The sequence below is a fragment of the Ornithodoros turicata genome, chromosome 3, assembly GCF_037126465.1.
Source record: "Ornithodoros turicata isolate Travis chromosome 3, ASM3712646v1, whole genome shotgun sequence".
Classification (NCBI taxonomy): Eukaryota; Metazoa; Arthropoda; class Arachnida; order Ixodida; family Argasidae; genus Ornithodoros; species Ornithodoros turicata.
Genome location: NC_088203.1, coordinates 7,094,079 through 7,115,825, shown reverse-complemented (window position 1 = coordinate 7,115,825; position 21,747 = coordinate 7,094,079). Strand labels below are relative to the sequence as shown.

Below are 21,747 nucleotides of genomic sequence, written 5' to 3'. Positions count from 1 at the left end.
GGTTCTTTCTGAAGTGCATTATCATCACCATTCTACGCGTTTTCATGGGAGTTGTTGCTGCCGTCTGCTGCGGTAGTCGCACTGGTGGTGGTGGTGGTGGTGATGGGGCTTGCCGTTGTCGGCCTCACGTATGTGGGCAATGTCACGACTCACGCCCTGGGGGAATGTGCGTCCTGGGCCGACTTCTAAGGGAACTGTGCCGACATATGTCTGAAAGCGTCTGAGGAAAACCCAGGAAAAACCCCAGACAGCACAGCCGGCACCGGGATTCGAACCCGGGTACCTCCCAGTCGCTCGGTAGTCGCACGTTCGCTTCTGCGCGTTCAAAATTCAAATTCCCATTATCCAATCATGGTAGAGATCTCGAGGGCCGATGTGTAGCGCTCCCAGCGGATCGCGCGGACGGGCTCCTCATAGGGCTTTAGGATTATGACATGGTCGTTATAATCTAGGAGGTCGTGGTATAAAGTAACTTCAAGTCAGACCGCTGATGTGTTCACGTTCTCCTTTTCCTTTTTTCACTTTCCTCGGGGGCAGTATTGAGACGCTGGTGTTGAAACGCATTGCACATTTCGTAGGCACAGACGACAAACCGAAACTTTCAATCCACTTCAGGAGGTTGTCCTTAACATGACACGTGCATTACAAAATCGCACTCATTTTCTAGCTGATCACCGTCACTCTGCATGTTGAAAGATGGAAGTCACTGAAAGGTTAGCCAGCTGTAGGACTCGAACCCACATCTTCTGGATTACCGGTCCAGGGTTCTACCAATTGAGCTAAGCTAACACTTTTTTTTTCTCTACATGCCTCAATAAAGAGCTAAGCTAACACACTTTCCCAGCGACTTCCAAGGGCGCGTCATCGAAAGGGACGAACCAGCCACTCTTTCTCACTCATCCTCCTTTCACTCTTACATTTTTTCTCACTCATACACACATTCATACGACGGGATCGACGCAAGCGGCATCAGTTGAATATGAGAGAATCGATGTTCTGAGGCTGTAACACATATAGAAGGACAAATACATACAAGGCCTCAAATGCCTAAGAAATTAATGATGAAAGATGAAAGTCACTGGAAAGGTTAGCCAGCTGAAGGACTCGAACCCACGTCTTCTGGATTACCGGTCGGTCTGGATTATCGGGTCGAGTCCTATACAGCTGGCTAACCTTTTCAGTGACTTCCACCTTTCATCATTAATTTCTTAGGCATTTGAGGCTTTGTACGTATTTGTCCTTCTATAAATGTGTCCCAGCCTCAGAACATCAATCGTCTCATACTCTGCATGTGTCCTCGTCATTAAACCCAGAACACTGGCGCAAGCACTCCCCACTGTACATAACACCCCATTCTCTCATTAGCCACGCTTCCTTCGACACCTCGTCACAGAATATCACGGCAGCGCGCATTAGTTGCGCATATACAATATCCAGTTCCACTTGCTTGCGTTTCCACCTTGATTAGTTTCCTGCGGCGCTCCTCCCAAAACTCTCCTTTCCCCGTTATCCCCTTCCTTATTCCCTCCTTTTCTCCCCTCTACCCTCGTCGACCATCGTCCTTACTTCTCCTCTTCTTCTTCTTCCTACTTCCTAATTGCCCGCTTCTTTCGCTCTAGTCTTCCTTATTTCCCCATTCCTCTCACCCCTTACCCTCTCTTCCTTCAATATTTCTCCTCTTCCCCCCCCCCGTGATTTGAAGCCGAACATGTTTAGTATCGTATAATGGAACGAGCAAATTTACCTTCTCAATTACAAAAAGGGGAAGTTCTTTACTGACTTTATTTACGGATGTAAAGATACGGAGCCGCGTGTGAAAGTTCGCGCAGGAAACCATGAAGGAAACAAAGCAGACAGAAAGAATGAAAAAAAAAAGTGAAGTTACAGGGGCGTAAAAATGAAAACAAGGATTTTCTTACACTGTGGGACAAGCAAGTCTAAATGTGATTAGGGATGCACAGCGAGTATAGGTACGCAGAAAGGACAACTATAGTAGCAGAAAAGCTGTAGTTGTGCAAACTAGTACGAATACGGTTAATTCGAATTAAACCGCAAGTCTCTCTTTATTAGTCTGATTACTCAAAAGTCTATAAATTAGTGCCTTTCGAAGTGCTGTGATTCAATTGTGATCGATGCAGCTGTACATATAGAGATGTTATCTAAATAATCACTCGGTGGCGTGGTACTAATGAAAGAGCTCGCCGTTATCAGCCTCACAGAAGCGGGTTAACGTCACCACTAACGCTCTCGAAGAATGTGCGTCCTGGGCCGACTTCAAGGAGAACTGTAGCCGACATTCGTCTGGAAAGGCCGACTTCTAAGGGAACTGTGCCAACATATGTCTGACCGCGACTGAGCAAAACCCAGGCATAACCCCTGACACCACAGCTGGCACCGGAATTCGAACCCGGGTACCTCCCAGTCTCGACGTGACATCGCCGATACCCTAACCACTCAGCCACGCCCTGACAGACAACAAGTGTGTGTGGGGGGGGGGAGGTTCGTTGTGATTGGCTGGACATAGAATGACGTACAGAGTTTGACCTTCGCAGCATGACCGTATACACTCTAAGAGAAAAAAGGAGTTAAATGGGAAGTTATTGCGGCTTCTATTCCCTTAGAGTGCAATTACTCCCGATTTTGGTCCCTAACCCCGACGTTTACTCCCCAGGACTGCAATTTGTCAATGAACTTCGGAAATGGTCTTCCGAGTGCAACAGTGTACGTAAATATGTGCTCGTGGTCAATTTGATGGCATAAGGCTGTATCACTCAGCCAACATAGCAATTTTCCACCCCGACAGAGCAGGAAACAGTTAGCGCTTGCTTCTTCGCTAATTGTGCCCCATGTATGTCGCGAGATTTTATATCACTCGACATATCCCGGTTGACAGTTTGATTGTATTTTTGTGAGTATCTTCATTCATGCACGCGAATTATCTACCTGAGACCCTTCGAACAGAGCGCGAAATGCAGTCTCCACTCTGTGACGTTCAATTTACTTCCGTGCATCATCTTACTCCCGAAATGAACTATTTTTTGTGGCAACGCATTCAGTCCCCAAAAGGAGTAAAATTATCCTTTTTTGACTTAAAGTGTAGTTCCGCGCAGAAGGGGAGATATGTCAAGCAAAAAGAAACAAAATGAAATGTTTCGACTTCACAGGCGACGTCCACGCAGCTGAAAACTGTGCTACTGCACTCTAAATCTTTTTACACCTTTAAATGTGTAATAGCGTGCATGGCGCACGCCTTTTTAGGTGTAATTTTGGTAACATCATTATGGAGCACGGTTTCGCACAAATTTTCTTTACTCGAGTGTTGTCTGTCCTCCAAAAATTTAGTCTTGCAGCATCTCAACATTGTTCAACAGTATTGTAGACACTTGCGCGTGCTCGATTATCGATAGCGATGCATATATGCATTATTAGCTCGTACCGACGATATCCAAGACATAATGAAAGCAAGATTTGCACTGACACTTGATCTTTAGTAATGCTTTCCGACTTTTGTAAAATATCATTCTGGATATACAATGTTACGCAACCAGATTGAATGTGCATAGCGCACACCTTTAAAGGTGTGAAAAAGTTTACAGTGTGAAGTTCTAAACTAAACCTGTTTCCTGAAACAACGAAGGCCCCCGTGTAGGGGGAGCGCAGTAAAGTGAGAAGGAGTTCACCAACATTGCGGGGGGGGGGGTGTATAGTGGAGCGTCCTGATAAATAACTGAAAGAAAACGGAAAGCGCAACATCATTTCAAGACCACTCAGTTGAATCGCGGTTAATTATTACAGCCAGTGAGCATTACGTTGTTGCCTCTCCCGTCGCTCGTCTAGACTCCACCTTCGAATACACTGGGACCTCCAACTATATAGGCAGACGCGATACAAACGCCTGTTTAACGGCACGAACGTTCAAGGCACTAATGAGGTTTTCCAGTTGCTCTTTTCGCTTACACTGCACATTACCGTCATGTACATATCTCTTGTTCGTGATAGCGATATACACACATAAAAAAAAAAGTGTGCGGGGGGGGAGGGGGCAGACCCAGATGAGCTGAGCGAAGCCAAACGTGGCAATAAAAGTAGGCTGAAAATAAACCGGTGAGCGAAAAAGTTTGTTCGTGGTGGTAGTTCCTGCTTTTCTTTCTTCTTTTTTTTTTCTATCCTGTGCGCGAGAGACTGTTGGACTCCTGTGCCTGGTAATGCAATTAGGAAAGGTGCTTCTTCTTCTTCTTTTGCCTCCATTGTAAGAGTGTGCGCTAAATCTGATTTCGCTCGCGTCCGCACGGTGGCGCCGCCTACCGGACGCTCTGCCGGCGTGATTCAACTTGACGTGAGCCTTCGCCCTGCGCTCACACTATGCGGGGTGGGATAGAGACGATGTTTGATGATGTTTTCTGTAGGGGGGTGAGGTTCAGATAGTCTGATGATTTTTGTAGTTTAGTTTCATTTCTGGTTGAATATTTGATGTGGTTGATATTTCCGCGGGGAAGAACAGGGAACGGGGTTCTGTATAGTTTGGGGCTCTCATATGGTTTGTGATACGAGTCTGTCTAGAATACGCGAAAGCCCGCGTGTCAATGAAATAGTGCGGTCGACGGTATATGAATCAGAGTACGGCTTTTTTCCCCAACAAATATCACGTGCATTTGCTCAAGAACGATTATCCTAGTTGACCTTGTCCTAGTATGCTTGTCAAAGGGGCGGGGAGCCTGTCAAGCTGTTATGTAGCTTTCTTCCCAACTCCTCATCTGTTCTAGATTAGATAAAGAACGGATTGATTGATTGATTGATTGATTGATTGATTGATTGATTGATTGATTGATTGATTGATTGATTGATTGATTGATTGATTGATTGATTGACCTGTAGCGTGCGCGCATGCCCTGTGACGTGCCCTCACCCCCTAGAAACCCCTCAACTCCTTCAGAAATCCCGAGCGGTGCTGACGTCACGTCATGACGTGGAGAGTCCCCCAGCAAGCAGCCTCGCGTCGCGTTCGAACCAGATAAATTTCCGGCGAGAAACGAGCCCTAGCGACTGCTCCCCACGCCGATGCTGCGTCACACGGGTCTGACTACGTCACGCCAGGAGATCGTGTCGGGTATCCGGGATGGTGGCGGACCGCTCGTAGCTGCTTTTTTTTCGCGCGTTTTTTTTTTTATGTAATTGCGATAAGACACCGCACAGCAGAACTATAGTGTACTTTGGTTCCTGCTGGACAGCTTCACCAGTCAAGCCACGTTAAATTTCACTTCCTTGAATTTTGAAGCAATACCCTTTTTTTTTTTTTTTTAGCGCTGCGAAGCAACTGTTGCTAACGCGCGGCGTACAGATGGAGGGAAGACAGCGGAAAGAAGTGGGGGACATGAGGGGAGGGTCAGTGTACGCCCTGGGCAGAGTTCAGGGGGAACTGTGCCCGCATTCTTCTAGAAAGACTGTCGGAAAACCCAAGGAAAAACTCAGACAGCACAGCCCTGTGCCGGAAATCGTACCTGCGCGTCAACCCCCCCCCCCCCCCCGTCTCGGCGAGGATGGCTGTCATCCGAACCACTATAGGCCATGCGAGCTGTCTTTTCTCTATTTTTTTTTCTTTCTTTTTTTAATACGTTTAATGAACAGTATGTAGGATTCTTCGTTTTCGGGTTTTATGATTTTTCAAATTCGGGGGCTAAAAAAATCGGATGCTATTTGCACGCGAGAATTCGGAGAGAAATCGGGCGCTATACGATCTCTGTTTGATATGTCATCGGGGAATTTTCGGGTGATACGAAAGCCATATGAAACGAGCAATTGCTGGGACACTAGGGACGAGAAACAAGAATCTTTAACTAGAGTAGCTTGATGGGCTTGTTGGTACATGACTCGGAGAACAAGGAGCAGTCTAAACAAGGACAACGACACAAGAAGACACACAAACAGAGGCTCCTCAAGGAGCAGTCTAAACAAGGACAACGACACAAGAAGACACACAAACAGAGGCTCCTGTTTGTGTGTCTTCTTGTGTCGTTGTCCTTGTTTAGACTGCTCCTTGTGGAGCCTCTGTTTGTGTGTCTTCTTGTGTCGTTGTCCTTGTTTAGACTGCTCCTTGTTCTCCGAGACAAGAATCTTTATATTTCCGCTCGGAACTGGGCCAGTCAATGACCGCGGTTCTCCAAACACTTGCCCCGAGCTCCACAAAAGCTCGTCTTATTGGCTCCTGCAGAAGGGGATTATAAAAGGAGGACAAATAGGTTGTCACGAATAGCTCTCTTTGCTGGTATACGCTCTGCAAGTAACCCAGCGTTCTGCGCATATCTCCTCTCCCAGTTACTCCAGTCGGGAAGCCCCATTGGCTACGGTGGCGCCCTCCCTCTTCCCTCTCACTGCCTCCTCTCATGCGCAGAGACGCACTTGCACACCGTACTATGATTCACTGTTCCAACAGTTTAGCGAGAACGACAAGTTGAAGGACTACACTCTAAGAAAAAAAATGAGTAAAACGGGGAGTAATTGCAGCTTCTACTCCCCGAGTCTGCAATTACTCCCCATTTTAGTCCCCTAACTCAACATTTAGTCCCGACGTTTACTCCCCAGGACTGCAAATTGAAACTAAACTTCGCGAATGGTCTCCTGAATGCAACAGTCTACGTAAATTCGTGCCCTTGGTCAATTTGTACGACATAAGGCTGTATAACTCAGACAACGTAGCAGTTTTCCAGTCACAAAGAGTAAGAAACTTAGGGCTTCTTTCTTCGCAAATTGTGCCCTATGTATGGCGCAAGATTTTATATCACTCGATATATCACGGTTGACGGTTTGCTTCAAAGTATTTTCATGCATGCGCACCAATTATGTACCTGGGACTCTTACAACAGCGCGTGAAATGCGGTCTTCACTCTGTGACATTCATTTACTCCCGAAAGGGACTATTTTTTGTGGCAATGCAATTACTCCCCAAAAGGAGTAAAAGTACTCCTTTTTTTCTTAGAGTGCAGAAGGATTTCGGGTAGATATCGGTTTTGACCCGAATTCTTGAAAACTTGTTCGGTGTGGAACTATCGTGAAAAATCGGGTTTGAACCGAAAACGACGAACCCTAAGTATTATGTAGTATGAACGCGAGCTGGTATTACGTTTACACGTTACATGTTATATATGTGCACCTTTCATGTCTCCTATATAGTGCATAATAACGTGTTCCTCGTATATTGCACAAAGTTAAATGGAGCATGAAATGATTTTCGCGAGTTCCCAGTGCTCTGCTGGAAACGGTTCTCATGAGCCCTGACTATCATACACATATATACTTTTAAGCGTATTCGGTGCACGGGGGGGGGGGGGGGGGGGACGTGGTCACCACCCCAAGAACAGCGGGGCGTGACCGCCGGATACGTCTCTTCGAAGCGGGCTTACGTCATCAGCGTCCAGTCCTCCCGCGGGACCACGCGGATGCATGGTTTCGCTTTGGACGACAACGACGTCGTATATCTGTCGTCGGAATCAGTAGGAATTTTGCGAAACGCAAATTGTCAGCGATGGAGGAAGACATTATGTGACGGACACAGCGCGTAGGAATCGTTTCGTATGCAGCAGCTCCCAAAAGGCCACCGACATTCTGACGAAGAAGAAGCTCAGAGAGGAAAACGTGCCCCGGTAACCATGCCTGCAATCAACGGCTACATTACACTTCTGGTAGGATTCTGTGTCAACGATTAGACACGATCTTAGCTTCAGGTCAAAACAAAACCTATTTCATGGCGAAGTTTGCAAACTTGCTCGCAAATTTTGCAATTTGCTCGCAAAAGACCGTCCGCGCATCGGCAACATCCGCTGTGATTGACGTCACGGGCAGTTCGCCTCCTTTTCAACTTCATATTTCACAGGACGAATGCTTTAGTACACCCGCTCTACCCATTTCCTGCTTCCTGTTTTTGTTTGTTTGTTCTTTTCTTCTTATTTTTTTGTCTAGCTCTCTTTTTTTTTCACCCACAAACGCGTTTTGGAGGAGCCAGTTTTGACTGGGTCGGGACTAACCTCTCCATATTTTGCTTTCTTTTTCCAATCCAATCCAACAAATTGAAAACGATCATAGGCTCTCCAAATATCCCTTCATGGTCCCATTAACAATATCTCGGAACGTAACTATTCTTTAATCTGTTCAGTCAACAGTGAAACAGAACCAATTCTGCGCAAGTTCGTAATAAAAAAAATCCAATCTGTGTGCACCGTCCATTTCTGTTCGGTATACCCCGACACCTGAGCAATCAAATCCCGTTACATCTCGCAACCAGGGAACCTCGAACAATCGGCCTACATCCCATAACAACCATCTATTTCGTCTTCGGCCCAAGCAGAAAAGGAAAAGCACGCCATTACACATAACCTCCTCCTCCGAAGAAAATGCTCCCCATTTTCTCATTTCCTACCGTAAGCCCAGGGAAGAAAATCTCTCCCGTATCTCCACGGGGGCGCCGCTTCCTCCTCGACATACGTCTCCGTATAGTACCTCTTTTTTACTCTGCGCAATTTGGACGTAAACCACGTAAGCGCGCTATAATGACGGCAACGCGGAAACGAGAAGAAGAAAGGAAAACAAATATACGGCAGAAAAATACGAGCAAGAAGGAAAAAAACAGGCAGCGAAACAGATAGATTCCTCCTCCGTTTTATGATTGTATATACGAAGAACGAGAAGTATAGTACACAGGAACTGAGCACAAAGAGGTAATAGGACTGTACGGCGGGCTTGCGTAAAAGAGGGAACTTTAGGGAAACAAGACGGTATACGCGGGTCAGAAACAAAATATAGCGCACAAACAGTGAAGCTTGTAAACAGACATCCAGAAGGAAAGACAATATAACAATGCGGTATTAAACTGGCGTTCCGTTCCTTCGATGGAAGGTTTCTGTCACAATCACGGTAACAATACACACGGTGCTCAAACCCGTTCGGGCTTCCCCTGCTTCCTTCTACTCTCCTTCCCAGGTCTTGTTACTTCCCCTATATACTCATAATATTTGCTCCCGCCTCCACAGCTAGAAAGAAAGAGAGAGAAAAAAAACAACACTCTATCCAGCGTATTCTCGCTCTTTGTTCGATACACTTTCCAAGTATCTACGCCCATTTAGGGAATAGAGGAAACTTTCGCACGTATAGACTCTTCCGGGCTACGTTTTGGCGTTCGCCTCCGTTCGGTTATTTAGTGGCGCTACGTTTACGGGGGAAATGGCACGTCAATAAAGGGAGCACAGTCACGAATAGTTTTCCTTCACGGTATCGTTCCGTTACTTCGGCGGAGGATTGGAGGAAGAATAAGGAGGGTTATCGGAAGGGTGTAAAAAGCTGTCTCGGTGTTGCGCCTGTTAAGGCCTGTTCCGACAAATAGCTGCGCGCTAATATAGCGCTACAAAACAGCACGCAAAAACAGCGCTCACTGTTATCGGACGGTTCACACTTGCAAAGCGGCGCAAGCGCTATAATTTAGTGGGAGTTATCGTTTCCGGTCTCTCCCAGCATGACGCCTCCAGAGTTCGACAGCGACGGAAAAATTCGATCAACTGACTGAACACCTTATCAAGAAGGACAATCAGAAAAATTATCAGACATTTGGGATGACACACTCGCCGGTTCCAATGCGGTCGCCATGCCGTGAAATGCGGAAGCAAAACAGCTCCACGACTTTCGCGACGTCACCACTGAAGGGCCTCCTCATTGGCCAACACGAATGCAGTGCTAATATTAGCGCTGAAAAAGTTGACTGAAGCTCAACTCCGGCAAGCACTAATTTTTAGCGTTTTCGAGCACTACGAGGAGGAAAATATCGCCCTATTTTGTAGCGCTATATATCAAATCGCTATATGTCGGAACAGGCCTTTAGCGTTCGTCCTGCCCGGCGCCTGCTATTGTTCTCACGTGATTCAGTTTACGTTTCATATTTGTGGAAAAAGAAAAAAAAGAAAAAAGAAAGGAGTACTGCCTCTCGTTTCACTCTTAGAGTGGGATCTTTTAAGTGGCGAAACCCTCCCTTTGTTATCATAGCGATCAGGTCTTCGAGAGTAAATTTTGCGCGCGTTTTTTTATTCCAGGTTAGCACTACGAAGCATTGGCTATTAGAGTCGCTAGATAGGGAGTAGAGTAGCGACACTGAGCCACGCCGGCGAGCGAGACCACCATCTTGGGTCCGGCGCGACTGCCTCGCCTAGCAATGGGACGCCAATCTCCTCCTCCGCCGGAGCACAGCCCGCAGTCGAGTCAGCCCGCGACCGAAGAAACCGGTTTTGGATGGAGGGGACTCAACATGGACGCCGCGTTCTTGAAAGGGGAAACCACGTGACACAATCTGCCGAATCGCGTACACCGAATGGCGGCTCCGGCGCGGAAAAGGAATGCCATACTCTGTACCCTTATTTAGTGACTCTATAGTGGCTATCGGCGGCCTACGGACGTGGACACGTGAAGAGAGGACAGCAGAAAGGAGTGGGAGGCAAAAGGGGGGGGGGGGTTCATATGCGTCCTGGGTCGACTTCGGGGGGGAGCTCTGGCTGCGTCCGTGTGGAAAGTTCGAAGGAAAACCCCAAACGGAAATTTTCAGATAACACAGCTCAGGATTGGAACCTACCACCTATTCGAACCTAGCCCCAAGGTCCCGAGTCCCAAGTGCCGGTGGATAAATTTTGTCTTTTACTCGTTCTCGAAAGGAAGGGTGAGAGAATCAATATTATTCCCGTATCAGTGACGCGGAGTATTTGAAGTACATTTCCGAGTACTATGTACTTAGGTAAATTTGACACTGTGTACTTTGTAATGTACTGTAAGCACTTTTCTTCGGCGATTTCACATTACGTACACAGGTACCCAGCTGGTAGACAGGTACGAAAAAATATCGATAAATAACTTTTAAATAATAAATATGTATATAAAGAACTAGTAAAAAATTTGTATGCAAGTAAAGTATAATGCGTGCGCGTTAGGACAGGTGGTTAAGTTGCGGAACAGTAATAATCTGCAAATACACAGTTGACACGCAAAGCCTGCCACCGGTTTCTCTTGACGTTCATGAGTAGACTTGCCAGTCAAGGCATCATCCCATCACCACCTGTCTCACCACCGGCAGGCAGATCGCTGGACAATAACACGCCACCTATCGGCCAAACAACCGACCAACGAACGAAGCGGTGAAACGTAAAGCGAAACTAAATTTCCAAATTACATGATAACGACTTTGCTATAAGAACGTATTTGCAGAATTGTAGTTTGTAGCGTATATAAATTACCAGTGATACAAGGTACTGGTACTTTACGTTAGTACAATTTTGAGGTGCCTCGCCCATCACAGTCCCCAATCCGACGAGCACAAGGTACACGTCAGCTTACGCTTTGCCCTTTAAAGTAGCACAGAAGTCATTTTTAACACCCAGTTTTCTTTCTATAAAACTGTTAAGTTTGCCAGGAAGATGCACCATGCGAAGTAATTTACACCACAAAGTCATAATTATCGCAGAAACTGAATTTAAAATACGCCGCAAAAAGCGACCGTGCGCAACGGTGGTGAAGAGCAGTACCAGCCTGTGATCTGCCTGGAACCTCGCGCTGACGCTATAAGGAGAACGCTCGCTGATTGGCCTAGAGAAATGTTGTCTGCTACTCCGCTGTCGTCTGCTACTCGGCTGTTCGGGGTTCCGATAAAGCCTTTCTCCTTGCTCGGTAATGCTTCGGCCGCTCCTTCTATCCCCAATTCTCCGGGAAAACTGGCAAAACAGGTTTACGGCGGCAAAGGGACAATGCGCTGACCCCCACTGACCAGCAAACCAGAACGAGTCTCCTTATGCCGTCATCGGTGACGTGCCATCATACCTCCTCATCCTCGTTATAGCTGTAGTGGCGAGTTAAGGGTGAAGGCGCGGAGCTACGTTTATGCGAGTTTTTTTCTGGGAAACAAATTGCACACATCAATACCTTTCGCGCTATTCGGTATAATGACACACACACTTTCATCAGATGTCTTAATCTGAAATTTTTTTGGATGGCCCTCTGTACTCCTTTAAACGAGGTGACTTTTTCCCAGACTGATCAGCCGCGAAACACGCGCAAGCCATAAGAGCCGCTCCCGCTCCCGCCCACAGGCCTACGCACACGTACACGCTGCTGTTTGTTTAAGACGAAAAAAGAAGGTCGTTACCACGGCTTTTTCCGGTGGTGCATTGAAACGTATCCCACAGTACCACAGAGAAAAGAGAGCGCAAACATATCTATTACTGCGCAAACATCGACTGAAAATACGGCACGACAAAAGCACCGACGCCGTGTGCTTTACAAACGATTGCCAGAAAATATCCATTACATGAGAGTGTTCCCACCAAAATACACATTCGCTCGGCAAAGGCCCCTTCTGGTCTTCTCTCATTTCTGACCTTTTCTCCCGCATCAACTGCAGTTCGAGGCGACTGCTCTTCCTTTTTCTTCCCAACCCCGTCTTCCCTTTCCCACGAACTTGACGGGAATAGAATCGGAGGAGAAAGCAAACGCTTCACGGCTTCGTGTACGAAGGCACCTTTCGCACCGTTAAAAGGCACAAACGAAAGGCGATTGAACGAAAGGTGAAAGTGATGCGTGTAAACTGCGTAAATGGCATTTTGTTTTTATTTTTTTGTTTTGATTCCCTTAAAAATTCCCGGGATTCCCTTAAAAATTCCCGGGATTCCCTTAAAAATTTGGTATTAAAAAGCATTTTGTTTTTATTTTTTTGTTTTGATTCCCTTAAAAATTCCGGGGATTCCCTTAAAAATTCCCGTGATTCCCTTCAAAATTTGGTATTAAAAAGCATTTTGTTTTTATTTTTTTGTTTTGATTCCCTTAAAAATTCCCGGGATTCCCTTAAAAATTTGGTATTAAAAAAGCCACGGAAAAGAACGTAAACTCGCCCTCCCGTTGCTTCGTATGTGAAGACGCTGTTGGGTTATTTAGTAAATTGGCAAAAATAACGTAACAGATAATTAAAGCATTAAAGTGCCACTCCACGCTAAATCTCATTCTCTTCAGAATCGACCGCCGTAATTCGTGCCACTCGAGTCTGCGTGCAGCGCGTCTGAAATCTCGCACAATATTGTTTCTGAGTGTGAAGCGGACGTTGTTTAAAAATTAATTGGTAATTCTGAGAAATGAGACGCGGAGACGCGCCGTATCTCGCTTCCGTTTCCAGGAGACGGACGCGCCATACGAACGCTGAGCGCGATCGACGACTTCATCTTGCTCTCAACCGAACCCAAACTTCAAAGTGATAATTTCTTCAAACATTAGCAGAAATGTATATTCGTTATTCGTTGGCATAATTTATATTTCGTATACTCAGTGTTTGACAGACGATGCTTTGTAGTATAAAGTTAAATAAATTTTTGAGTCCAAAGTGCCCTTTAAAGACACACACGCAAATGAAGATCGAAGAATAAAAGGAACTGAAACAAATTTTACACGGCTGTTGCGTGCATATCTTCCGCAAAAAAAAAATATTAGGAGAGCGTGGTTTCTATTGACATTCCCAGGGCCACGAAGAGTTCCGAATTTTTTTATGCGTTGACAAGCAGCCTATTGTGTACACAGAAGAAGCCGCGAAGTAGCAACGCATTGTTCTCTTTTCCGAAGCTCTTTTACGCCAATGAGGCCCCCCCCATTCGTATTTTTATTTTTTTATTTTTATTTTTTTTTTATATCGTGGATCCCGTTTTGAAAACATTTGACCGGAATAAAAGGAAAACGACTCTTTTCTTCGAATCACGAAATGCGTTTCCCCAACCGGAATCGACGAATAACAATTCGACTGGCTTATAAATCATTTCTCCGAAGTCTTCCTCTTTTAAAATTTAACGACCTTGGTGAGTGTATTGTGAGCGGTTTTGTGGACGGACTTACCCGGCGTACTGTGATTAATGGCGGCGGCGTTGTTTACAGTGTGTGGTAACTGTCAGTTTTAGTGGATATTACACGCTAGAGGTCGTACTGGAGAACGGCAGGTTGTGGGTTCGAATCGTACCACCGGCTGTGATGCTGTCTGAGGTTCTCCCTGGATTTAGGGAAGATTTTCCAAGACGAATGTCGGCGCAGTTCCCGCTGAAGTCGGTCCAGGACGCATATTAACCCTCCTCCCCCTGTCCCCCACTCCTTCCTGCTGTCCTCTCTCCATCTGTCCACATCTGTACGCCGCTCATAGCCACAGTTGCTTCGCGGCGTAACACGGAATTTATTTTTAAAAAATTCACTATAGGATAGCGTCGCCAAGCACCATTGCGTGTGCGCAGCAGTAGCGTACGCGAAGGCACCTTGTGAGAGTGAGCATTTTTTTAGGAACAGCTTGCGTACGCTAGAAGTTTTCGTGAGAGTATCTCGCAAAGATTATGACCTGTTCTAGATTACACATGGCGGCGACACAGCAGCAGGAACTAGAGTCAGTAAATAGGAGTACAGAGTATGGCATTCCGCCTCTTCCGCGCCGGAGCCACCGTTCGGTGTCCGCGATTGAGCCGATCGTGTCACGTGGTTTCTCTTTCCAAGAACGCACCGTCCATGTTGAGTCCACCCTCCATCCAAAGCCGGTTTCCTCGGTTGCGCTCGACTGCGCGCTGCTCTCCGGCGGAGAAGGGGGAGATTGGCATCCCGTTGCAAGGCGACGCAGCTGCGCCGGACTCAAGATGGCGGCCTCGCTCGCCGGCGTGGCTCAGTGTCGCTACCATGGAGGAAGGAAACGCAGGAGCGGCCCTTCCAACTTTTTGCCATTGGGACGGGCGTGCCAGCCTTCGCGTAGCATTCTGGGATGCTCCTGTCTACCACGTGACCGCTCACGTGACCGCAAGAGCATGCGCTGGCCAGCTCCCAAAGCAGACGACGGTATAGTCGTGATTGTCTTGCAGTTTAGATATCTGCATCGTGATTTGTGTGTGTTAGGAGGTTTACTCTTGGTCTACCCTTCTACTACAAGACCGGTCACGGTCTGCAGTACAAGCACGACGCAGGACTAGAAGCATCATTCGTGGCAGCGACGTTTGTGTGACGATGTGGCCACGTTTTGTGTGTTTGTTGCTGAAGTAGTAAAGCATGCCAGTAATCAAACTTGTACAACAATGGAGGAAATCAAATGAATCTGCAGCTGTAGCACAGCACCAGCTTGCAAACGAATGATTCAAGATGACTCTCTCACAGACAGGGGTACGAAACAACCGATCAAGTACGTACGTACGAATGAAACGTTACTCCCGTGACAGAACTGCTTTCTGTTGAACGACAGCCGCAACCGCGGTAAGAACACGTTAACACAACGTTGTTTCCGCAATGGTGCTCACATTTTAAGAGTAAATGACTTTGGAAAAGCACGGAAAGCAGCGCGAGCAACAAAGCGTTGCGAAACCGAAACTTTAGAGAGGATCACGTGGTGCACAGGAAGTAATGGTGGTTTTGACAGGGGCGACCGCCAGAGGGGTCCCACGGAAATCTGTTCGAAACGGCCGCTCCTGTGTTTCCTTCCTCCACGGTCGCTACTCTGCTCCCTATTTAGTGAGTCTAGCAGGAACGAAAGTGGCGCCAAATGCAAAATAACGTCAAACATCTCAAAAATAAATTGAGCCACCTCGTTTAGTGGCGACTTCTCAGTTGGTAATACACATCGGCTGCCCGTGCTGTGTCATCAGTGGCGTAGCCAGACTTCCAATGTAAGGGGCGCTCGATACGAAAACTCGCCCCCCCCCCCCCACCCCCGCTGATCCTGTGTCGACAACACTAACATACTTGTGCACACTGCAAACTGAGGATTAAACAAAGGAACGAAAATAGTTGATTTAGAAGTTCACAGTACGATTACATGTATAGGCTGTCATGACCAATGAGGTGGTGTCACGAGATTGGAAGTATTTTGAAAAGCTCATACTTTCTCACAACTCAAAACTCTCTTTCTCATTTCTCATACTCAAAACCATTCAAGAGTGCTTCTTAGATAGACGCCATGAACTGCAAGAACTTTCGCGATTGTCACACTGGTCCCCCCCCACACACACACATATATTATGTTCTCGGATTTGCACGATTTGTGTGGGTCGATCCGTGGCAGGTAGGGGGGGGCTTGAGCCCCCCTTAGCCCCCCCCCCCCCCGTGGCTACGCCACTGCGTGTCACTCACGGACGACCGCTTGGTCACCCTTGCATCGACAGTGTTCGCGCAAAGAGCCATGCAGGCGGGAGCCCGGCATATTAGAACGTGTTTTAGCGTCTAATACTAAAACTCAGCATGGGGGGGACTAAATTTAGGGGACTAAAACTCTTCACTCTAAAAAAAAGTGCTAAAACGTGGAGTAATTGCAGCTTCTATAGTCCCCTAGACTGCAATTACTCCCAATTTTAGTCCCCTAACCCGGAAATTTACTCCCCAGGACTGGAAATTGTCACTCAACTTCGCGAATGGTCTTCCGAATGCAACAGTCTACGTAAATATGCGCGCTTGGTCAATTTGATGAACTCAGCTAACTTCGAAATTTTCCACCCACGCAGAGTACGAAACAGGATAGCCCTCCTTTCCTCGCAAATTGTGCACTATATATATGTCGCAAGATTTTATATCGCTCGATATATTAGAGTTGACGGTTTGATTCAAAGTATTTTCATTCATGCGCACGAATTATGTACTTGGGACTCTTAGGACAGAGCGTGAAATGCAGTCTCCACTCTGTGACATTCACTTACTCCCGAAATGGGCTATTTTTTGTGGCAATGCCCCAAAAGGAGTAACATTACTCTTCTTTTTTCTTAGAGTGTTTTAAGTGATGATGGTTTAATCTTGCGTATAATACGTACTGTGGCTTTTACTATATGTAGTACGCTGGAGCAATTCAGTCAAAGTATGCTCACCTTATCGATACAGTTCGATTCCATGCTTCCGCCTTCGATTGCATGGTTCAGCGCATCCAGAGATCTGCAGAACAACAAGTAACATATCAGAAATAATAATAATAATTGGAATTGGAACTTTTATTGCAATATATTAAATATACACATAATACAGGTCCCGCCTAAACCGATAGGCTATAATAATAATAAATAAATGACACCATATACGGTGAAGTACAAAGTAATGCTCTAAGGTGGACATCCTGCCGTCTGGGTAGTTTAGGTTAGGTTAGGTTGGGTTGGGTTAGGTTAGGTATTTTCACGCAGTATTTTCATTTTTACACCTTGCGGGCGCAAAAGTCTCGTCCCGTGACACTTTTCTTTTTAATGTTTTGCACCGTACAGAAGAAGGTTTCTGAAACTCTCTTCTGAATGTTACATACCGCGCAAAACACCATTTAAGAGGGGAAGGGGGAGAGTTGCGAGGGAGTGAGGGGGAGGTATTAAAACACTACGTCAGATGGGTTTTCCCATAAAATCTTTTCCTGCACTGTTATTATATGCTTATCGGCTGAGACTGCAGATTTAAAAAAAACAAAAACGAATAGAGAAAGACAAGAAAGAGACAAGAACGAAACGAAAAACGAAAACAAGGCAGGAATGCTGACTCCCAAACACACATGGAAGTCCTTCTGTATTCGACCAGCGCAAATCCCTCAGGGATTTCCCTACACCCTCCCCCGGGGGTGGTGGTGGGTACACCCCCCCCTGTATTTTTGCAACCCCCCCCCGGAAATTTCTCAGGTGACCCTATACCCAGCTCGGCCACCAACACGTTCTGGTAGAGAGTCCGGCGCAGCGAATTACATTCTGTACTGTCAAACTCGGGCTGTAGGACCACAGTCATGCTGATGATCGTAAAATGCATTTGTCCAATCTGTGTGCTAGGTACTCATTGAGACAAGGTGCTAGTCTTTTTTCTTTGTCGGTCGTGTGATTATGCGTCTTAATGTTGAAATGCCGTTCCTAATGAATCTGTATTCTAATGTACTGTGTTCTAACGTAATAACATGTGCAAATAAAACGGGAAAGCTGCGTAGATATGTCACCATTGTGCCACGATCCTTTCCGTGTCTAAGAAAAATTCCTTGAGTGGAACCTTCACCAAGCATAACTCCCCCACCCCTTGAAAGCTCGCCCCCCCCCCCCCCCCAGCAGTGAATACTCCCCACTGAGGAAATCACTGAAGTCCCTACTCCCTATACAGCAATTGTGACGTACTTCCTTCCAAGTCGTCAACTCCAACACAATCCTACCGCAGACGCCCAGAGTCAAGACAAGAAACCACCGGGGTCGAATTCGACTTTGCATCATTTGCATAATGTTCCTTCTGAATGTTCGCCTCTTTTGCAAAACGCACACATACAAATTCGAGCTCGCAGTTTTTCCCCCAAAAAGAGATGTTTACGTGTTCAACAACACACAGCGCCGAATCGCTATTCCTTTATGTATCTATATCACTTTTTGTTTGCCTCTCTTTTACTCAATCCCAAGTTCACGAAGCAAGTAGCCGATAAAAACATAAAACGCTATCGTTTATCAGCAGAGTCGCGCGAAGCCTAAAAGCAAATTTCGACAAAAATTCTAAAGCTCGCGTTATGATAAATGACGTAACTTTGCGTCGTGTAGCTCCGTTGTATGTGTACTTTTTTTTTTCTTTCTTATTGCGTCGCTCTCTTTTCTGTTTTGAACGACCGTACGGTGCGCCGTAAAAGTAGCAAATGCGTTGTGAAAGTAATGCATGGAGAGAGATACAAATGTGGATCTGGTTTGGACAATAAATGAGGCCGTATTACTAATTACATTTTGCGGCGAGACGACATATGTGTGTGAACATACTCCTGCCTAATGCTGCACGCTAACAGGCCAGAGAACTCCTTTGAAGTAAGGGGTGAAGGGGTCCTTTACATGTTTGTCCTTACAAACGCTTACACACTGCAATACACTGAGTTCGCTGACACACTGCAATGGCACACTGTTAGCGCACTCCGGAATGGCTGAATGCCTCGGCGATACGGGCGTAGACTTCACCGTTGTGTTTCTTCTTCTTCTTTTTTTTTTACTTTCGTGTTAGCGCCGCAAAGCAACTGTGCCTATGAGCGGCGTGATGAGGACAGATGGAGAGAGGGCAGCAGGAAGGAGTGGGAGACAGGCGGGTTAGTATGCGTCCTGGGCCGACTTCAGGGAAAACTGTGCCGACGTTCGTCTGGAAAGTCTTCGGAAAACCCAGGGGAAAACCTCAGACAGCACAGCCGGTGGTAGGATTCGAACCCACCACCTCCCAGTCTACAGCGCGACCTTGGTTACCACCAACAAGCGGATGCCTTAGCCCACTCGGCCATGCCGCTGGTAACACGCTCTGCAAGTAACCGAGCGTTCTGCGCATATCTCCTCTCCCGGTTGCTCCACTCGGGAAGCCCCATTGGCTACGGCGGCGCCCTCCCTCTTCCCTCTCACTGCCTCCTCTCATGCGCAGAGACGCACTGCGCACATCGTATTGTGTTTCTGTACACGCGGGTCACCTAAGGCAGCGTTCATACGGGACAACTTTTTCCAGCAATGGACAATTTCCATATTCGCGTCGCCCCTGGCGACGGAATGTCGAACGTCGTGTCTTTCCCCCCCCCTTTTTTTTTGTGAGAGATTATTGGCTTTATTAACACTCGAGAAAGGTATGATACGGCCCCTGCACGTATGGAAAACTATTTTAAGGGCTCATAAAAATGTCGAACGTGCAATAATCAGCATCTGCTAATCATCAGCGGACGCTGCTATCGAGGCTAGGCCTTTTCGTTCGGAAAAGGAGATAGTTGATCTCCTTTTCCGAAAAGGTCCGTTATCTAGAAGGAGAATCTCCGAACATTATCGAGTGCCAGTGGGCACAAACGCCGTTCCAGTAGGTGTCCTCCTCTGGAAAGGACTTTAGAGTGCCCACGTGTCAGGGGTATCACTTACCGCCGTAAATGGAACCCACAGAACTACATTTTACTTAGTATCGTGGGAGTCAGTGCTGCCATGTATACACGAAATATATCCACGAACGTCGTGGGACGTCGACGACACTTACAGCGCTATTATCGGGTAATCAGACAGTGAATGATTATCGACATGATACATCTTGATTTGCGAATAGAATGCGAACTGTTTTCAGGTCTGTGCGGACAAAAATGTGGATGTACGCCAAGCATGCTCTGTGGACTGCGCCCAAGTTTTTCGTTCACGTCGTTCAGAGCCTAGCTAATGCTTCACATGCGCAAACTGTCGATATTCGGATGACATGGCTACCACTTGCTCTTACTCCAGAGACGTGTCGGTAACCAGAGAAGTACTCAGTCTGCTGTGCTTTTCTCAGGTCGTCTCTTGGCTCCTCTGACAGAGTCCCTATATGTACAAGCTTCGTTGCACAGTCGACCCCCGTTTATCCGGACACCACAGTTCCCCGCGAAAATGTCCGGATAACGGCGCGTCCGGATAAGTGACACACGATATTTTGAGTTGTCCACGAGGCCCGTATTTATTCCGTAATGCGTATGTACTCATTTGTGCAAGATTGCTACAGCACCAAGCTCCACTAATCTCTTAGTTATGGAACGAACTTCAGGAACATTGCTCGAACATCTTTAGCTCAAAGAACACCAGAGCAGCTCTGAGTGCATTTCGGGCCTCTTGGAGTGTCACCATACGTGCTTCTTCAGTGACGTCATCTGATTCGCAGGTTTCGTCTTTCCAACCAACAATATCAACTTCGTCTTGATCAGTAATGATGGCACACATCGAAGTACTCGAAATCTGTTGGCGTACTTTTTGACTGACTCAACTTTGGAACTGAAGGTCCTTCCTTCCTCTGCAGCTTCAGGTTTTTGTTTATTGGGCTCGAGCAGCTCGAGAGCCCAGGGAGTCGACTCTTGCTGGGCGAAAATGTCCTGGTGCGGCTCTCGTGACGTCATCACCCTGACAGTGACTCCCGTTCAAAAATTCGAGGAATCAACGCTAGAGGTGCTCGAGAGTCGCCTCCCAGAGCCGTTTATAGGGAGAGTTTGGCCATTAGGAGGAGCCTAACTTGAAGCGCGTCATGCAACGTCACGGCTAAGCCACCTCCCTCGCCGTGCTCTATTGTTGTCCCGTTGTCAGCCGATCGCCGACGCCATATTGATGCTGATCGTTGTTTACGATGCAAGGAGGGAAGACACGTGCGTACATTGTCCTTCGAAAGCCCTTCGTCCTTGAACTCTTTCAGTTTGGTAACAAACCCCCCCCCCCTTATCAGAGGCGGCTGTGGGTCATAAGCCGGTTATTCCATTCATTGCGACAACAAAGCTGACGGACAGCATCAATATGGCGCGCATCAGATGGCTGATAAGCGGATTCTGCTTGGATTCAGTCTTTTTGGGCGGCGCAACGATGACTCTGACGTCAAAATAGGCTCCACCCACGAGGCGGCAAAAGATCAAAGAATTGCCAAACTCTCCCTATAAATGGCTCTGGCCTCCCACCGACTCTCTTCTCGATGCGAGTCGATGACGTACGATGACCCTCATACGTCACGACTCCGACTCGCGGCTCGCAGCGAGTTGAATAAACGAACACAACCTCAGACGACTGGTCTGGTCATCACCCCGCATGTGTACAATGGGAAGGAGGGAAATCGCTGAAGCATATAGTACGGAGTAGCTCAGGGTTGTCGCACCCGCTGGCGAAAATGTAGGTCGCACACTGGCTCCGGCTCAAGACCGAATACTGTAAACGTATTTTTATTCGCGATGTATTAGTTTTCGCGAATTTCTCGACCGCTAAAAAAATCGCGAAAAATTGTACTCGCGAACACAGCTTGATGTTTATC

The 21,747-nt window shown here is 46.9% G+C and overlaps 1 protein-coding gene across 1 annotated transcript in view; it reads right to left on the bottom strand.

Annotated features, from left to right (window-relative positions):
* The window catches only part of LOC135387916 (metabotropic glutamate receptor 5-like), a 347,669-nt gene that overhangs the window by 243,109 nt on the left and 82,813 nt on the right, over positions 1-21,747 (bottom strand). The window contains exon 2 of the mRNA XM_064617127.1: positions 16,869-16,932. The gene's annotated coding sequence lies outside the window, so the exon portion shown is untranslated. The remainder of the gene's footprint in view (positions 1-16,868; positions 16,933-21,747) is intronic.